The sequence below is a fragment of the Pleurodeles waltl genome, chromosome 6, assembly GCF_031143425.1.
Source record: "Pleurodeles waltl isolate 20211129_DDA chromosome 6, aPleWal1.hap1.20221129, whole genome shotgun sequence".
In the NCBI taxonomy this organism is placed as follows: Eukaryota; Metazoa; Chordata; class Amphibia; order Caudata; family Salamandridae; genus Pleurodeles; species Pleurodeles waltl.
In genome coordinates this window covers 1090056510-1090077764 of record NC_090445.1, presented here as the reverse complement: position 1 = coordinate 1090077764, position 21255 = coordinate 1090056510, and positions in this window count along the sequence as shown.

Sequence of the window (21255 nt, the reverse complement as noted above, 5' to 3'; positions counted from 1 at the left end):
AGTGCCATTTGGCTAAGGCCATGTACACATTATTCTGGGGAAGATACATAGACGATTGTTTTTTGATTTGGACGGGTGGTGAAAGGAAATTGTTGGATTTCTGTGAATTTTTGAATTCCAATGATACGAATGTGAAATTCACATATCAATTCAGCACGACAAGTATTGAGTTTCTCGATGTTTAAATTTTCATTGGTGAAGGAAAGATCCAGAGTAGACTATTTCGCAAAGCTACATCTTGTAATTCCATACTACACGCTGATAGTTCGCACCCCAGGTATCAAATAGCATCTATCCCCTATGCAGAATTTGTGAGGGCTAGACGCAATTGTAGTCTAGATGATGAGTTTTTTTATGAGTTAGCTAATATGAGCAGAAGATTCCTAGCACGGGGCTACTCAAACAAGTTGGTCAGGAAGGCCCATCGCAAAGCTAAGTGTTTAAAGAGATGTGACACACTCGAGAAGGATAACACTATTAAGAGGACTGATCAACCTAATATAGTTCGATTTATTACAGAGTTTAATGATGCTTCGCTGATTCTGCAAAAATGCATGAACAAACATTGGAGTTCATTGTCCCAAGACGAATCACTGAAGGATATTTTGCCAAAAAGAATACCAGTAGCATTTCGGAAGGGCAGGAACTTAAAAAGTATATTGAGTCCAAGTTTTACTGCTAATCCTCCTGAGACGACATGGCTTTCCACAAAAATGGTGGGGTTTTTTAGATGCGGTAGCTGCGGAGTATGCCGCTGGGCCTGTCATAATGTAAAAGAGTTCTCCGATGGGAGAACACAATTCAAGATTTGTTCAATGATTAATTGTAACACTACGTTTGTCGTATATATCATACGATGCAAATGCCTGAAGATATCTGTAGGCAGCACAATTCGTGCACTGAAGACTAGGATTGGTGAACATGTGAGAGCGCTTAACAATGTTGATATGAAATATCCATTAGTGATCCATATAATGAACTGCAACTCACAGACCAACCATAAGAGTTTCGAATTTTTTGGGCTGGAACACATCCCCAAAGATTCCAGGGGTGGCAATAGGGAACTAGCCCTACGTCAAAGTGAGGCACTTTGGATTATGAGATTGAGGGCCGTGGAATCTGGTCTCAACTCGGATAGGGAGTTGGAATTCTTCCTTGTTTAATTTAAGATAATTTGCCCATGCATTAAAGTTATTGCAGGTTAACTTAATTGTTTATTACTATTGTTTCCTTTGTTCAAATAGGATGTGATATTTGGTGTATATCAGTTTTCCTTATTGTCAATGGCTTTGCAGCATTTGAGGTATTAATCAAAATCCTTCAACTAAGTCGGTGGGGTTTCTATTATATACTAACACATTTTGGCAAACTGCCACGATCGAGCACTGACCCATATAAGTGAGACCATTTCTGTATGAGTTAGTTGGTTTGTTCTTTTTATGAACATAGTTAAGTTGCCTTGTGCGTAGAGACATTAGAATTTGGAAGCTGCTACATAAAGAAACGATTTTGGGACGAATAAACTCCATGGTTTTTTCAGTTCATAGCCAGATTTGGCTTTCCTGAGATGGATTCATTGTGCATTTCTTCTTTTTTCACAATGGTCTTTCCGGTTGTTATCCCATTTTAAGATATTACATTTCCTGAAAAAGTAATTTATTTTCAAGTATACATTGTTATTTCAGATAAGCATTGTTTATTTGGTATTTTGAATGTTTGATCTTCGTTTGGTAATAGGCTGGTTGAGCCGGTGAACACCGGTGTTCTTCATGGACCTATTACAAGGTGTCTCCGAATGTGGAAATTAAAGGTAGTCTGTCTTTTAGTTTTGTGCTGGTGCTTGCGTTAGTCCGTTTTCTATCTTCATAACATTGGTTACATTTCGACTTCCGGGTCCCAGACGCCGGGCTCGGGAGTCGCGCACTCGCGTTTTCGTTTGCTCTGACCGCGTTGGGAGTGGCGTACTCGCTTCTCTCATTACAGGAGAGAGGTGTGTGGAACAGCCCGTGCTTGATTTTGGATACGGTGAGTATTGGTGATTTTGGTTTTGGTTCGAGGATGTTTATTCTTTTGGCAGACCCGGCGCTTTGTTTTTTAGTATAAATGATAGGGATCTCCTTGACAACGGATTAGCCTTTACCTACGATTAAGCTTGAAGGTTGTCTTAATGCTTATGGTGTTTCAGTTTACACGCGTTTAAACTAGAAAATGATTCTAGGAGATATTTGGAGGTCTCTCCTTTATTAATTATTATTGTTCTACGAGGTGTGTAGACCACTATAAGGGGAATGTTTTGGACTTGCATTCATTTTGTTTGTTTTCTTACTAGATCTGAGGCCTAATATAGGTTGTTGCACCTGACTAATATCGCTACCTGTACTGAGGGGTGAAACTGTTCATTGGAGCATACAAGCCATGTGACAATAGGTAATTCTATATATAGAGTCTCATAAACTTACTGACATTTTGAACATTTCCTGAACAAGGAGATACAAATGATGTTATTCTTTGTTTTCCAAGATCACTACTTACTTACCGATTGGCATTGAATGGATATTGATTATTGACGGTTGAAGTTGGTTAATATTTTGGAAATAAGGAGGTATGACTTCCACATGTTGTTGTTGCATGTCAATTAACACAGTGGTGTTTTCTCAGTTGAATATTGGAGCTTGTGGCTAGTGCACGTTTGGGCATATAGCCTGTTCTTGAGCTTTATATATTTACTTGATGTACTTAAGGGTAGTCTTTAATCATTCGTGTTTCTTTGGTTCTCATTCCACCCTTCGTTATTTGGGACATTTGCACAAGACATGAGACACTATGCGGTTATCACTTCGGCCATTTTGTCTAAACTACAATTTGAATTTCTACCAATACCTTGTCCTTTTGTTGACAAATTTGAAGACTTAGTTTTAGTATTTTGGTTATTAACTCAATAATTTATTTACAATTTTAGCCCTGAAGAAGTCATTTGGGATTGGATTGAAGTTTTTCCCAAGACGAAACACGTGTTGGCTTGAATTGTATTACTATGGAGGTGTTGTTAAACACAGCTTGATTTGCATCGCTACTGAGAAATGCATACACTTATGAGGAAAAAGTATTCAAATTGCTGAATAAGAATGGACTCTTTCAAATATGTATTAAAAATTGATGTTGGACTTTGTTCTTTTTGATTATTTACAATAAGCTCACAATAAGTTTCTGTTGGGTGTGCCGTACCTTATATCATTATTTATTGGATTGTTTAAATCCATAAGGGTTGGGGGTGTTCCCTTGTGCAGGCACCCTTGTTTCCTTGGGTTTTTGGTTTACTTGACCCGATTTTATGCTACTTATGATCCTGAGCACCTGCTTAGCCCCAAAAATCTTTCACCCCACTAGTAAAGTTCCATGTACACATTGGCCCATATTTATACTTTTTGTGCTCCGCATTTGCGCCGCTTTTTGCAGATTTCCCTTATGTGACAGGTACACATGCTATCAGTTGTATTGACCTGACATTTGTGTAACATACCAATTCCATTTCAGTCAACTATATTCAGAATGTCGGAGTTTATTAGCACTTGATAGGATGGTCATAGACTCATTTATTGCCAGCAGTGCAAGCAAAACAGTGGCTGGGCAGGATGTAGTTTAGGTCATTTTAAGACCTAGTTGCCTGTTACACAGACAAACTCAGAACCTTGCTGTGTATGTGTTAGTTGTCATCATGTGGTCAGTGTACTGTAAATGTGTCTGCTGCCAATACCATTCATATGATGCATCTTGGGGCCTTTGATCTGCCTCACAGTGAACAAATATCATCCTCTCAGGTGGGTACAGTTCAACCGCTGAGTAGAGGGAGCAGGATCAGAGGAGCAGGGGGCACTGTTTTGGCTGAGTGGAGCAAGAGTAGCAGTGCCTCCTGGCCTTACCATTCCTGTCAGTGCCTACCCACACAGTGAACAGATGTCATCCTCTCAGGTGGGTACAGTACAAAGGCGGAGTAGAGGGAGCAGGGTCATTGGAGGAGGGGACACTGTTTTGGCTGAGTGGAGTGAGAGTAGCGGTGCCTCCTTGCATTAGCATTCCTGTCAGTGCCTTTCCTACTTATACAGTATATAGATGTCATCTCAGGTGTGTAAATTCCAATGTGGAGGTGACAAAGTAATTTTGAGTAGGATACACCATTCAGGTTTTTGCACTGGTGAAATAGTGCCTTCTGAGAATTGTAGTGCTGTCAATCCTTGTACTACACACACCATACAGAGTTGTTGTTGCCCCAGGTGAGCCTAGTTCAAATGTTGGAGGCCAGACAGGGGTGTCTGGACAGCTGGACACTGGGCTGGTGAATAGTTTTGACAAAGTTGACAAAGTTGAGCAGTGAGCATGCATGAAAATAAATTCTGGTGATATTTTATTGCTGTGACTTACCCGACTCCACTCCCACCAGGTATTCCTGTCAAGCCCTCCGGATGCAGGATGGCCAAGACATTCTCCTTCCGGTTGTGAGGTGTAAGGAAAGAGGTGGGGGCCCACAGCCAGTCTTCTGGAGATGCAGCTGGTGCCTGGATTCTATGAAACGTACCTTCCCCCTGAGGTTGTTCCACCTCTTCCTGATGCCGTCCCTTATACATAGGTTGGGGCCTACAGCATTCACTTTGTCGACTATCCTTTGCCACATTTCCATTTCCCTGACAATAGTAGTGTGCATGACCTGGGCTCCAAATAGATGTGGCTCTACTCTAATGATTTAATCCACCATGACTCTTAACTCATCTTCAGTGAAACAGGAATTTTTCAGGGGTGACATGGTGAGGATTAAAAAAATAAGTGGTGGAAAATTAGTAGGTGATGGTAAGTTGATGGGTTTCGGGTAGTGCAAATGGATGTGATTCCAATTGGGAGTGTGTTGAGGATGTGGGATATGTGCTTCGGTAAAGTTGTAGATATGCCTAATCTATTGTTTGGTAATTTTTTGATATGCTCTGGCTTGGGTGCTTGGTGTCGTAGATGCAAAGGATTGTGGTTTGTGGACGGGTGTGTTTTATAGTGTGCTTTGCAGGTATGTCGGGTGTGGGAATGTGTGTCAGCTGTGTTGTTTTCAAATTTATCCAATGTGGTGTTGTGTTTTACTTTGTTGACCACGAACCGCCGTGGTTCTGACCACCACTGCGACTTTGTACTTGCAATAGGTTTGGTGGTTGGTTGACGGGCTGTCGGTGCTGGTGGTCAGACCGCCTATTTTCTGCCCTCCAAAGTACTGGCAGTGTTGGATATTTAGGAGACTTTTGTTGGTCCTGCCTGTGTGATTTGTAATGCGGCGGTCTGTGTGACCGCCAACATGGTGGTCTTTTGGCGGCTGCCACTATGGCGGTCTGGCAGTCCGAACACCAAATTTGGAATCAGCTCCTTTTTACCTAGCCTGAGTAGGAAAACAGATCAGAAGGAGCTCTTGGTTCCTTGAGAAATCATACATGCAGAATATCAAGTTTAGTGCGTCTCCCTAGCATCAGAGGGGCTTAAATCCATCCAGGGACAATACAGCTCTTCTCTTGCACAGCAGGTCAATATGTTATCTCCTCACAGGTTGGAGTAAGATTTTTAATTAATAGTCCAGACTTTGTCCCCAGTCTGAGTAGGAAAGCTGATTAGAGATTCAGTTTCTGGTACAGAGTCCAATGGCCTGTCATGGAATGTACAAAAGTCTGGGTTCAGTGAGGGCAGTCTTTATCCCGCTTAGGTAACCAAGGTCGGAAGCCTGAGCCAAACAAAGTTCTTTTTTCAATTCAGTTTCAAAGTAGGAGAAGTGCATCGTGCCTGATTACTCATAGCTGGTCAAATGTATTTTGTTGTTCTGAAGGCAGACACAACTTGTGGAATGTCACAGTTGGTATGCGATTGATTCCCAGGAAGAGAAAAGGTGTTGAGTTTCACTCTATGAGGGAAAATCCTATTTGCGACAAAAGAGAGGCCTCTCCCCCAACAGGTAATGAGAAATCTACAAAATGTCAAAGGCATATCTGCAAAGAAACCAATCATTTTGTGCAATGGACTGGAGTTGACCCGAACAAACACCAACATGCATGCTTACATTGTGAAACACCCACAAACACGAACTAGATATGAGAATAGGGAAGGGAACCCAGGTACGCTGTCTGATCGACAAGAAAGAGCCAAGTGCACCGGAGAAGAAGTCCAGTGTCCCTGGAATCTAATCACGTTGGTACGAGACTCCCTCGAGCTCTGAGAGAGTAAGGAGCCAACCTCACTTAGGTTGGTGTTTCACTTTGAGTGACCCTCTAGTAAAAGAACAGAGAAGCGCGTAGTTTAGAAGTAGTTCAGTGAGGACTTGTAGCCCAATATCTGCGGAGCCCGAAAAATCATAACCAGCAAGTCGGATTAAGACTGTGAATTAGGTGAGTAACAACGTTTGAGGTAAGAATTTTTTTTTTTTTAAAGTTTTGTTTATGAGTCTTTTCCGGCTGGTACGTGATTAACAAGAGCATATGGGCATTACATATCTCTCATAGAAGGGAGTGGTCTCCACGTTAGGATTGCTGGCCATTGGCGGCTGACACTACTGCTGGGACTGAGACAGAGGGTGACTTGCGCAGTCAGTCACTGGGTCTTGAAAAGAACTACATCCTCCTAGGTGTTTACATCATAGTCTATAAAATGCGTCTCCAGTTTCCCTTCTGCCATCCTCCCACCTCCCCACCACCACCACCAGCTGCTGCCTCTCTCAAGCAGGGGCCTAGCTGTCATTAGTGGAGTGGTGCAGTGGCGCCAGGCCCACTGGTCTAAGGAGCTTTTACTACCCACCCACGGTGCAGGCGGGGGCGTTGTACTTTCTTGTCTTCGGACCCACATGCCACGCTTGCTACGTCCCTGCTCCCAAATACTCCCCCGCTGAAGGCAGCAGCAGGGGTTCAGCCGCACCGTCAGGCCTGACGCAGGCCACGCAGTCAGCTTGGAAGAGATCACTCGAAGGAAGCCCGCGGAGGTGGCTGCATTTATGAATAAAGAAGAACATAATAATTTTTAATAGGCATTCAACTGCTAGAGGGGGCGGAGGAGGAGGGTGAATCTGAGAACAGTGCAAAAGAAAACAATCTAACAATTTTAATTAACTGTATTTTAATGGCTTTAATTATAATTGAATAATTTAAATACCGAAGGGAAACTGCAAAATCTCAGAAAATACGTTTTTTTCTATACTTGACATTTGAAGATGTGTGCGTAGTGCAGGAATGGCAGCACGGATGGAAATCCTTTATTTTTACTACATTATAATGAGATGCAGGTTGGACAAGGCTGTTTGAGTACTGGTTGCTGATAATCGGAAGCAGCGAGGAAAGCAGTGGGTCAGGGGCAGTTTACAAGTGGGGGTGCTGAACGGTGAAAAGCCCTTTTGCTGCGAAGCGACAATAGTCTAATGCCTATCAATCTGCATTTGAGGTAGGCCTGAGCAGAACTTGCGGAGTCGTGCTACACGGAGCTCCGCGGAGTGCTAAAAAAACTCCTCCGCACTATGCGGAGTTCAGCAAGCGGCGGAGTGCTTTAGGTTATGCCGTTTGCGCTGATTTTTAGCACCAGGTGATTGTCCTGTGCTGGAAAATCAGCGCAAATGGCTCCCTGCGCAGCACAAGAGGGCGCTGCTTCTTTTCTGCCTCTCGAGTTAATTTTCCACTCCAGCAGCAGCTACCTCAACGCGAGCGTAAGGTTTCTCAAAACGAGCGGTCGCAACCATACTCGCATTGAGAAATCTCACCGGAAGGTGGTCTTGAGTAAGATTTTCCCTGCTTCCGCTGGCCAAGTCACCATTGAGGAGCGCGAGTGAGGAAAAAACTCTGCTCCACTATTAAGAGTTATTCAGAAATTTGCGCTCTATGTGGAGCTCGGAGAAGGAAAAACTCCTCTAGCAGAGTTCACCGCCCACCCCTAATTTGAGGTACATCACTCTCTTGGTAAAGCTGGTTCACCTCGGCTCTGGATAAAATTTAGGTTGACTTAGATCTGGATATAAATCACATCGCTTGGAAAGTCTCAGTCACACCCACCAAGCTTTACATAAAGCTTATGCTCACCCAGTTTTGGATACAGTGCAGGCTCACACAGGACTGGATGCTAAACAGGCATACAAAGCCCTGGATAAAACCCAGCTGCAATCAGGCCTGCTGGGTGCCACCCACATTTAGTCAGCATTGAATGTGGGTGATCTCAGTGTGATTGAGAATCGTTGACTTGGCTACTGTGTCAGTGTGATGTGTGTGTATCATCAGTATGTCAGCGCTTTAATGTAATGGGACCAGATCTTGACGTGCGTGATCCTGGGCAGTGAGACTGAGCAGTCTGTCTGTCAGTGTGAGAACATCATTTGTGTGTCAGGGTGAACCTGGACAATGAGAATGAGCAGTCTGTATATCAGCGTGTAAACATCAGTTGTGTGTTGGTGTGAGCCTGGACAGTGAGATTGAGTTGTCTGTGTTTTAGACTTCGAACATCAGTTTTGTGTTAGTGTGAGCCTGGACAGTGAGCACCTGTTGTTTATCAGTGTGAGATAGAATAGTGAAAAGAACCAGTCTGTATGTTAGCCTGTGACGAGGAGTAGTGGGTCAGTGATAATGATCAGTCTGCATGTTAGCCTTTGAACATCAGTTGTGTGTCGATGTGAGACTGGGCAGTGAGAATGAGCAGTCTATATGTTAGCCTGTGAACATCAGTTGTGTGTCGATGTGAGACTGTACAGTGAGAATGGGCAGTTTATGTTGGCCTGTGAATATCAGTTGTGTGTCAGTGTGAGGCTGGGCAGTGAGAATGAGTTCTTTATCAATGTGATTGTCTTAAACAGTGATTGTGAGTTATTTTTCACTGAGACGTATTGCCATAGCCTGGGTTGTGAACCAAAGATGTGCGTATCAGTATAATGGTGGACAATAATCCTCAACTGTGGGGCATTGTGATTATGGCCCATGATTGCGATTTGTGTGTTTTTGTGAGGCTGTACAGTGATTGTCATTCTAAATCTAGGCTTTAATGTTATATTGTTTGTCAGTGTGATTAAGACAGCGATTGTGAGTTGTGTGGCTGTCTCAGACTGGACTTTGTGATTTGGTTCTCAGAAAAAGGCACCCTCCTTCATGTCCTCAAACTGACAAGGCAATTAAGGCCGCTATACACTCACACTGACATGATCCATATTCAGTGCCCTTCCTCATACTCAACCACAAATCAATGCCACTATTCAGACCACCAGGGAATGACACATTAGTAGTGATCACTATTTAGCCCGCAATGACAAATTACAACCACTCTCCAGCCTCGCACTGACACACAATTCATGATCACTGTCCTTAATTCAAACTAACAGAAGCCACAATAACTCTTCTGCTTCACACAAACAAAAAAATCATAACCACTCTCTAGTCTCATACTTACAAATCACAATTACACTCCAACTGATACTGATACACAACTCAGGCCCCTGTTAAAGCTCATAGTGATGAGTCCCACTCTTCATTCTCACAATGAGGTGTAGACCCACTTTCCTCACTCACCTTCTGGTTGTGCCTCAAACTGGCATGACTCTAAATCACTTTTCTTTGGCAGAGAGGCCACAAACACTATGAATACTGGCACTGCCACATAACTCATGATCACTGTCCATCCTCACACTCAAGTTATGATCACTGTATGGCTTCAGCAATACTTTGATCTAAGAGTCGCTTTGCAGGATACCTCTCACTGTCACACAAATATTGTCCAAGTTCATACCATGAATCACTATCCGTCTTACGTCATGCAATCAACAGTGACTGCTCAGCCTCAAGAGATACACAACTCATGGACACCCTTAAAGACCACCATACACTGACACACAAGTTGTGATCACTTTCCAGACTTATACTCACTCTGCACTTGATCACTGTCCCAATATACACTACAGAACAGCTCTCAATCACTATCTGGTCCCACACTGACAGATCACTGCTTTCAGAATGATACTGCTGCAGCCTATCCCTGCTCTACAGTCTCCAGCATCTTCCACCTCCTATTTTGGCAATACTTGGTCACCCTCTTCCATACCCCTTTTGTTCCCACTGTCTTACCCCACCCTTAGACTTCCTTGTATCCCTCCTACCCTCTAGTGTACGACACTCAGGTTAAACTTGGATGAAGGAGCACTGTGGACAGGTGTGCAGTTGGTGCATTGTTCCCACAAAGGCCAAGCTCCCTCCCTCTACCAGTAGTAGTAAAAGAGATTAGAGGAAGCAGAGCTAAGCTTTCAGAATCTCTCCTGCCACGGAGCCTGGAGAACCTGCAAAAGTCTACAACAGCGATTTCTCAATGACAATTAGACATTATAAGTAGCCCCAAAGATAGCAGGACACAGTGCAGAAATGCATTTATTTTGTAGCCTTTAAAAAGTGACAGTGATCCCTCAAATATCAGTTGAAGGCTATCAAGTGAAAGAGAGGATTGTAGACTGGGCCCTGAGCTGCAGGGTCAGAGCTCAGAGATAGTGAGAAAAGAGGGAACAATTCATAAGAAAGAAAGCACAGTTGAAAACAAATAGGGTGGTTGACATTTATATATAGGTTCTGCACCAGGGGATGCTACAAAACCCCTGCAGCCCTAATTCCAGCACCCAGGGATCAAAGACTGAGGGTCTGCAGTAGATATCTAATCATTATCGGGATGCAAGGAGCGTGGTTGCAATACCACACTGGTCCGTATTCTGTGGATAACAGGTTAAGATAAAGGCTACTGCTATGAGAGTGCTTATTGGTCGAAAGAGTTAGTCACTTAGTTACACAAACCAAGGGTGACATAGAGGAAATGTAAAATAATCTGAAAGGGATGGTAGGGTAGTGCAAGCCAGATGCATTTCAGACTCACCTTTGGGATGGTGAGACTGTCCAGTAATGTAGAAATCATTGAGCCATGGAGGCATGACGGCAGGTTTCTCTCTCAGACGCAACGGAACAGTTGAGATTAGTTTTGTGTGAGGTTTCTTTTAAAGCAATAAAATGCAGTCCTGGGAGTTTCATAGCACAGTCCTCACTCTTTCATTTTCTTCTGCCTAATTTACTGGATATTGAAAAGATCGTGTGTCCACCCAATGCCACATGTAAATCCATGCATCTTCCTGCAGCTTGGATTTTGAAAATATGCACCCTTGATTTTGCTCCACTTGTGCAGTTTTTTAACCAGGTCCTTCTTAAGGTGCTCCATACCAGACCAATTTAAGGATGGGATTATCATCCCATTTTTATAAAAGAACCCACTTTAGAACCACCAGCTACTCTGTCAAATTTCAGACCTATCAGCAGTTTACTGGTCAAGGGAACCATTTTAGAGAACATAGTTGTCCTACAACTGCAAAGCATCTGTAAGAGGATACTTGTCTCTTGTTTTCAGTCTGGTTTTCATACCCAATATGAGATCAGGATCTTTATTAGGGATTTGGGATTATATTCTGAGCCGGGCAGACTGGTCATGCTGAAACTGTTGGCAGTAGTAGACACTATGAACCACCAGAAAACACTCCATACCATTGCAGAAGTGGCAGGAGCCGGTCTGCTGGCTATTAACTGTCTTAGATCTTTGTTGCACAATAGATTACTTCATTCCCTGGAGTGAAATGAGGCCTAATGCACTCACTTACAGGGGAGGGGCACTGTGATCTGACCAGTAATAGCTCGAACTACCCTAAGCTACGAGTTTCTCTGTCACTGAAGAGATCCAGAAAGGTGAGTGCATTAGGCCTCATTTAATGGCATGGAATGAATGTGTAGCTAGGCAGAGAACATAGCAACCCTGACAAAGGCTGGAGAGCCAAATGGGCTTTATATACAGCCAAAACATGTTGCCTTATTATAGGGATGGAGGAGTCACTATATTTCATCCTATATCTGAAATTGTAGTGTTTCATTTATATCTGTGTTACCCATAATAAAGAATAAAAATTCCCAGGTATACCTCAAGATATTTTTACTTATAATTGGATCCCTGCATGTATCCAATAATCCTAGGAACTCCCAACAATGGCTGAGTCCACCATGGTGGTGCTTACCTACCAAGGTGTCGCAAATCGCCTATGTTGAAGCATACCACAAGAAGTTGTGAGTGAGGCAATTTTTCCAAAATCTTTTGTTGCTTTAGGTAGATCACTCACCAGACTATTTAAATTGTCTAGCGACCTAGCCATTTTTAGGGTATTTATTATTTATTCATTCACTGTCCATTGGAGTTATTCCAGAGGATACTGTAAATGTCCCCAGGGATCTACTGCTTGGATCTTCTAAAAAGTTAGATAAGAAAAATTTGTTGAAGAATATGCTTTGTCCACCGGAGGGGGTTGCATATTGAAGGAATTGAGAGTCTAAAACTCTTGGTACATCAGCAGGAATTCCAAAGGGTGAATCCCGTTGGTTATGTTGAAATCAAAATGTATGTCTGTAAACATTGTTCAGCACGTGAGGTCCAGGATTTTTGGAAAAGGGGGTATTGAAAGTGATGTGGTGTTGGTACTGAATACCAGGAACAAGGGGACTGAAATGACAAGAGAAACATTCAGTGCTGCCATGTTTGCAAAGAAAGAAAACTCTTTCCATTATTAATGTATTTAATATTCATTGCGGTATTTAAACTTTACTTTGAAAGGAAAACAGCCAGAATTGTCATGGATAGTGGGCACCCTGTGAAATTTATACCAGTTATTGAAACTGTGCATCGTTAATCTAGATTAAGTGTCAGTGCTCAGCATCACTATTGGTTAGGCTTTGAAGTGCATCATTAATCTTTCTAAGAATCAGTTCATCAGTTTTAAAAATGTGTTGTTTTCAAATCTGAAAACCTGGAACAGTAAGGCGTCATAACCTTCTATGGCAGCCTCTTTGGAGCAACCACAACTGGCAACAATTGTCTGATTTCAATGGACCACAAGCCGAAAACCACTGTCTAGATATTATCAATCTGTTGGTAAATAGCTATGATTTTTTGCTAACTTATTTCTCATCTGTTCTGTGGGGAACTGCTTAATGAAAATATACAGATTTTAAACAACAACACTTTGAATTCCAAATTCACAGAGACTGTTAGCGTTGATTTGGTCTACTTATATCTGATTACTGAATAGAGTGTTGTTAAGATAAGAATATGGTTATAAAGGAAAGGCAAATATTCACATATTCACTGAAAAAATCAAAGGTTAGAGGGATAGTTGAAGGTAGGTGAAACTGTCAGTTAAAACATGCCATATCAAACATAGAAAACCGCAGAAATTCACCAGTTATAGTTCTCTCAAGTAATTATAACTCATATTATAAGGTTAGTATAACTCCCAGCCCTGGTATGTACAGTTTTCTCATCAATAATTTCTTTGCAAAAGTTGCAGTGATATCAATGGCGTCATAGAAGATGTCTTGAGTGATGTAATATGAGGGGTAATTAGCAGCGCATGGCGAGGATGCGAGTTCTAGTTAGCTCAGGGAGCGTGTTATAGTATATATATATATATATATATACATATATATATATATATATATATATATATATATATATACATAGAGAGAGAGAGATATGCAAAAAAGAAGAGAGAATTCTGGGTAGTTCCCAAATGTAGCTGGAGAGCAGCTCCACTGAGGAGCACCCTGCAACACCAGCAACACTCTAGATTTGCTCACCTCAAATGTCTGTTTTTCCAGGAAAGTTTTTAAGCATAGGATTAGCACAGATCAATCCACGCAGAGCTAGGAAGGGACAAAACCTTTTGCTATGTGTACAGCAAAATCTTTAAGTATAGGATTAGCACAGTGTAATCCTCGCCGAGCTGTAAAATGAAAAAAGCCTTTAACCACTCCAGGGACAGTATTCCACTTTGATTTGGTATAATACCATTCTATGCTTAAAATCGTTGCCCTTTGGTAGATGGTGAGGGAATGTAAAGGAGAGATGGGACAGTAGCTTCTGTTATGGGTGTTTCAAGCTGGAGACTACCCTGCTGTGTAGGGCATCACTGCACAAAAGTTGTGTCTGGAGAGCAGCCAAGAACAGACATTTGGAAGGAGAATCACCTCCAACTGGTGCTACAGCATGAATGACCTACAAATCCTGGCATGAAAAGTTTTGCTAATTTAATGTTATAACTGGCTGGCAGTACTTGCATAACTATGGCACCAGGCTGCAATGCCCCTCTGGGACACACCGTTTTCAGAAGAAAGGGGTGGCCACATCCTCAGACACAGCCTAACTTACTACAGATTTGCCATGGTTATGCCTGCTCACGTTCGATGGGAGCGCCAATGGCCCAAAAGCAACCTAGGAAAGCAACCTTCCTGCCATCAGGTATGGAATAAAATAAGCCATTGCAGAAAGCCTCTAGCACCCAGTCCTCCATACCATTGCATCTGCTGTACTACTGAGGTCTATGCCTCTGGCCCACATCCTCTGACACAGCTCTGTCATATCAGGCACAAGTGGGTCACTCCTTGCTCATAATCCACACTTGCATTTCCGGGCTCATTTCAGCATAGTGTAGTTACCTTTAGGTTACCCTCTTCTTGAAGTTAGGGCCCACATCCTGGTAGAGCCTGTGCTAGTGCTTCAAACTTTCCTCATTAAGCTGACTGTTTTCCAAAGGGGTAGATGGGTGCCTGACCATCGTCACATAGGTTGGTAAACAAAGAATTTAGAACAGACCCTGCCCTCCCTCTCAGTGGTTTTATTCCATCAGGAGGTTTTTTAATTTAATTTGATGCCTGTCGCGACTACTTACAATTTGTTCCATTAATTGTTTAAGACATTTACAAGAAACCATTTATAAATCCTATGTCAACCATATATTGCCTATCTGGATAAAGTACAGCGCAGAAAGTTACGCAATTAGAAAAAAAGGCCTTTAAGTCTCTTCTTTTTCATTACACTGTGTTTCGAGGCAGAAGTGCTGCACTCAAGTCTCAGCTCATCACATAGCAGATAGTGTGATCTGGTTCAGATTACTTCCACTTTATACACTTCACTCAACTTTTCTGCGCCTTACATTTCAGAACTTCAACTGCACTCCCTGGGACTTCAGATGGGTTAAAAAATAAACAGCAAAAGAGTAAGGATGGCACAGTATGAGGGGCTGTGGGGACCGAGAGGGACTGTCTTACTTGTGGCATTTATGTGCTGCTTTTCTCCCTGCGAAGCAGACTGTCATTATACAGCTGGTTTCAGACAGACCACCAAGGCTTAGACTGCGGCTCTCAAGAAGAACCTGGCTGGGTCACTGGCAAGGAAGAGTCCGGACACCTTCTGGCATGGCTCATGGGAGCTGAGCGCAGACGTTTATTGAAGAAGAGTAGAGATGGCACATGAAAGATATACCTTGTTATGCGTACTCAACAGATGAAACGTAAGACAATGACAGCTGTATGGTGTAGGCAGGGCCGGCGTTTGGGCGGTGCGAGTAGTGCGACCGCACCGGGCGCTGACCTCAGGGCGTCGCTGTTTTTGGTAATAAGTTCCGAAACTTGCGATTTAAAAGCACCTGCTGAAAAGTTCCTTGTGCGTTTAGCCTTCAGGAAACAATAAAAATGTCAAAATACCTCTTGTGATGAATGTTCCTGATAGAGAGAGAGAGATGGGAGTTTTTCCTAGTGGCTGCTTTGACTCAACATAACGTAGCACAGAGGGTTAATATGCCTGCTGAAAAAAACAGAACTATGGGGCATATTTAAGAGAAGTGGAGCTGCACACAGTGCAGCGCCACTTTTCTTGCACCCCTTAGCGCCCCCCTAGTGCCACCATGTGTGCATTATATTTAAAATACGGTGCACCATGGCGGTAGTTAAGGAATTAGCATCCGAATGTTTTACCTAGTCCGGCGCTTTGCAGGATTAGCGTTAAAAATGTTGACGCTAATCTTGCAAAGCACCCAGAGGCCCATTGTAACCAATGGAAGCCTCCTTTTAATGCCTGCTCTGAGAAGGAGTTAAAAGTGCCAGAAAAAATGATGGGGAGGTGCCCTGTTTACATACATTATGCCTGGCTTCAGGATTACGCTGCCTCTGTATTCCATGTTCACACATTTAATTGCAGCAACCGCGTGTTTAAGAGGAGAGCTTTGGGCACTGGCACCTTTTTATTTACAAATTAAGCACTGCCCTATGGGGCATATTTGAAAAAAGTGGCGCTGCACACAGTGCTGCGCCACGTTTCTTGTGCCCCTTACCGCCCCCCTAACACCACAATTTGTGCATCATACAGGGCAGGCTTTAGGACTGGTGGTGCCCTGTGCGACAGTTAACTGTGCCGCCCCCCCACCCCATGACCTCCTCCTCGGTTTCACTCACTACCACCCGGCAAATGTGCCTCTCATCTCTCCATCGCTCCCCTTTCACATACATTCATGTGTTTTAAAGCACTTGTAAAGGCTGGCTATACTAATCCACTCAGCTAGCCACTTAAAATATAGGGGCATATTTAAGAGCCTGTAGCTAATGTGGCGTCAGAAGGCCAAAAACGCTGTGCCATATTTACAAAGTGGCGCAATGCATGTATTGCGTCACTTTCTATCCCTTTGTAGGATTAGCATCAACATATTTTACGCTACTCCTGCAAAGTGCCGGATTAGCGTAAAAAATTCCGACACTAGTCCCCCAACTACTACCATGTTGCGCCATATTTTAAATACAGCGCACACATGGTGGTGCTAGGGGAGCGCTAAGGGGCCCAAGAAAAGTGGTGCAGCCCCATAGGGGCATATTTAAGAGCCCCTAGTGCCATTCTAACACCACATTAGTGCAATTCTTTTAAGCTAATGTGGCGTGAGAAGGCCACAAATGCTGCGCCATATTTACAAAGTGGCGTAATGCATGCATTGCGCCACTTTGTAACCATTTGTGCTACATTATGCCTGCGCCAGACATAATGTATGCAAAGGTGGCATTCCCCCGTTCGGGGGGTGGGGTGCAAAAAAATGGAACAAAGAAATCTGACAGATTTCTTTGCGTCATTTTTTTCCTGCACTTTTAATGTCTGCTCAGTGCAGGCATTAATAGGAGGCTTCCATTGGTTACAATGGGCCTCTAGGTGCTTTGTAGGGTTAGCATCAAAAAAATGTATGCTAATCCTGCAACGCGCCGGACTAGCATAAAAAATTCTGACGCTAGTCCCCTAACTACCGCCATGGTGAGCCAAATTTTAAATATGACGCACACATGGTGGCGTTAGGGGGCTGCTAAGGGGCGCAAGAAAAGTGGTGCAGCACTGTGTGCAGCGCCACATTTTTTAAATATGCCCCATAGGGCAGTGCTTAATTTGTAAATAAAAAGGTACCAGTGCCCTTCCTGAGTGGCCCAAAGTCAGAATTTAAAATGCGTGTGAGGACTATAGCTCACAGTGGCTGGGGCTCTGTGTGATAACTATCACTACCTAAAGGAGCCTTCTAGAATCCTTAAAAAACGAAAAGTTTGACAAAAAACGGTAAGGTTCTTCCAGTTTACATGCAGTTCCTTCATACAGTTCCTAACGCACTGCGCTATAATGCAACTCCCCTCCCTTTCCAGCCTGCACAGCGTTATTGAAAACAGTGGAGGCCCTGGCTGACAACGCTACATATATGACACCCGTCAGTTGACGTATAGCAGATGGCCATACCACATCCAGCAGTGCCAAGGGAAGCACCAAACCTCGCTGCACCCTGAAGACAGGCTGTAAAGCCGCAGTGCGAGCATGCGTACCCACGTAGGCCTTTGATTGTTCAGGAGCAGCTGACGAACAAGGCTAATGAGGGGTAAAGCATCTATTTACCCACATGTAACATTTTTCGTAATTAGTCAATGGGCAGAGCAAGCACGAATCATCGGCTGCCGGCAGATGCGGAACGGCCGCGGGATAAGCCCACCTTGGGAGTGTGTGGGCAGAGCTCACCTGCAGAAGCCGACATCAGCTCACCATCACCCTCTCCCCGGCCGCAGAGTCGGTCGCAGTGGCAGAGCAAGGGAGCCCTGGACCCTAACCAGTACTGGAAATGTAAACGTGATGTGTGGAGTCTGATAGGCAATTTAGGCATTGTTTATTTTTTAGATTCAGAACAAGGACTAAAGTGTCAGTGAATCTGTTCTGGTTACCTAAATGGTCTACTAACATGCAGCATTTTAGAATATCTTTTGGGATTAGGGCACCTACTGCAGAGATATCTGTATGTCAGCAAGTTCCTTGGTACAATTACAGAGGGGTACCTCTTACAGTTAATGTAGTGAGTGGGGAGATCTGTGCAGTCTAGTCACAGGTTGGACATAATAAAATATAGAGGTTTTAGGTGGCTGATGTAAAGTACAATATATAGTTTGCTGTTCACTGATTTGTATTTTAAACGGATAGCTCAGTGGGATAGTGTTTTTGTTGCAGAGATCCTTGTGTTACCTGCAGGTCAAAAGTTACACCCATTGTATTATAGCACAGCGAGTTATGAACTGCATCAAGGAGCTGCATGTAAACTGGAAGAACCTTACTGCTTTTTCTCAAACTTTTCGTTTTTCTAAGGTTGCTAGAAGGTATCTTTGAGTAGTGATTGTTATCACAGAAAGCCTCAACCACTGTGCTCTATAGCCCTCACACACATTTAAAATTCTGACTTTGTGTTACTCAATGAGGGCTTTTAACATAAAAAGCCTACCACTATGGATGATATACAACACCTACACCATATAACTGTCATTGTGTTACATTTCATTTGAATACACATAGCAGAGTATATCTATTGTGTGCCATCTCTACTCTTTTTTAAAAAACGTATGCGGTCAGAGCCCATGAGCCAAGCGAGAAGGTGTCAGAACTGTTTCTTGCCTGTGACCCAGCCAAGTGGGTTCTGGTTATGGCCAGCTGTTGAGTCAGGTAGTGACTGAAACTGCTGGGCTCATTTTATTTCATTAAATTACAATGTCAAGGCCTGTTTGAGTGATTCAGTTGCCCTTTTTCCACAGTTTACCAGCGTCAGCTTACCCCTGCCAATCTGCTGAAGGCCCATGTTCTGCATACGGCGGCCCAGGCATTGCGGAACTGCAGTCACAGACATCCTTCCCAGGGGTTGATGACTCCATCATCCCTCTCAGGAGAGCTAGAAGGCCAAGATGAACATTTAAAAATCTTGCTCTAACACTATTGACATGAACATCTAAACTGTGGGGGCCAATTCAAAAACTACATTTTATTTAACTGGAAAAGTAGTACTCCAGTAGTACTTCCCACATAGTACAAAAAGCTATTCACAAACCTACATGCAGAAGCCCCTGCCTCTCCTATTTTTTCTGTGTGGACAACTCTTACACAGTGACTGAGATATCCTTATACATAGATATATGTTTTGGTAGTAAATGTAGTAAATGTAGTAGGGACAGTGGGGAGTTACAAAAAATAGGGAAGAGATAATACTAAATGGGGTTGGTTTAGGGAAATTTAAGGAAGGTATTAGGAAGGTACATGCTAATATAGGCCCATACCCATGAACGAGAATCATCAGTGCTATTTACAAACAAGCCATGAAAGGTTAGCACAGCCCTTAATGTGTCAAAAGAGGTGTAAATGTATTCCACCCAGCCATGGAGGTAGTCAAGCATAACACATGGTCACTCACAGATAGTGCAGCACACTTCCACAGGAAGACAATTAAGACAGGGAAATAAAATAACACCTCCACAAGAACTAATGTTAAAATAATTAAATTATTTAAACTTTGAATTATATAAATAAATATAATTTAATGTTAAAAAATACATATACTATTAAATAGTTATGCTTTTTATTTTAAAACAGCTAATAAAAAATAAACTTTTAAACATTTACCACAATAATAACTGAAAATAATGAAACGCAAAATTATAAACAGAATTTGCCACATCTTAAATCAAATTAAAATGTTGATGTGTTTAATAATTTATGTAATTACTGTTTAAAAATCCTATTCATACATTTAATTAATGTATTTAAATGCATTAAGTATTTCATACGATTATTTATAACTTGCTGAGAAAATGTGATAAAACAGAAATATCAGTTCTCAGTTAAATTGAAAATGTAATAATTCATTTCATTTATATTTCACATGTTTATTTAATAATAAAAAAGCTATATTACTTTTTGTAAAGTTTCTCAGCAGGAGATGTCTGTCACAGTGACGGAGATCTCCACCTATGTGTGAAAAGTTACTAGTAGTAACTTTACAATCATAACTCTTCTTTCAGAACACTCCACCCCCTGATTTGTAGAGGTGTAGACATGTAACTTCCACTTGGAAATGTTGAACAGCAAAAATGTGTAGAGTTACAACTGTGTAAATGCAATGAGGTCGTTTTGCTGCAGAGAGCTGTTGACTAGTCTCACTGAATACTGCCATTTGGTGGATGTTATGAGTGAAGGGTGGGACTACAGTTTTTGCTGGCAGAGTGGGAAGGATCCATTAGAAATGGTAAGGCTTCTGTTTCCCTTCATGAAGACTATTAGGTGTCGCTGTGATAGCCAGGGGCAGAAAGCTGACACCTCTGTGTTTCTCTGATGCGGGTGCTCTAAACTGTAGATGTCCAACCTGTGAGAAGCCTCACTCTGTGCAAAGGCTGAGTCCAAGAAACAACCTGAGAAGTAAACATTTAAGAAAAATCAAGACAAGCTGGTTCTGCAAACAGAGAATACACATTGCCTGTCTGCTGTACTTGTATAAGAGTGGGAACTACTGGCCCAGCTAGTTGCTCCAGTTCAAAGTTCCCTTTAATCAAGAAGAGGATGCTCCACAGAGTACCAAGAGGACTACCATCAACCAGGGATGGTGTTTGCCTGACAACCAGTTTCCCAGAGGTGAGGAGATCTTACTGGGAGTCTGATCTGCAAAAACGACTGGTCAATTCATGGAGGATGCTGACTGAAGAAACAGTGCCATAACACAAAATGATGGGGCACCCCTGCAGAATGTGATAAGGTTACCCTGAGTCTCCCATATGTGACTGGTATTCATTTACCTTGCTGTGAGCCATGTAGGGTTTGGCAGCCCTGGAGGGATGGCAGCCCCACTGCACCTCAGGGGCTGCAAGGGGCTGCATTACCCACCTGTGAGGAAGAGGGAAGTAGCAGCAGACTACTGGCATTGGCAAGAGTGGTGACCCCAATGAAGTATGTCCACCAGAAAGAGACTCATGGGAGAGTAACTGTGGTGTTCTATACTCGGAGCATTGCTGAAGTATGCCTGAGCTAATGCTAATGCATTTTCTCCTCTCGGTCAGGATACAA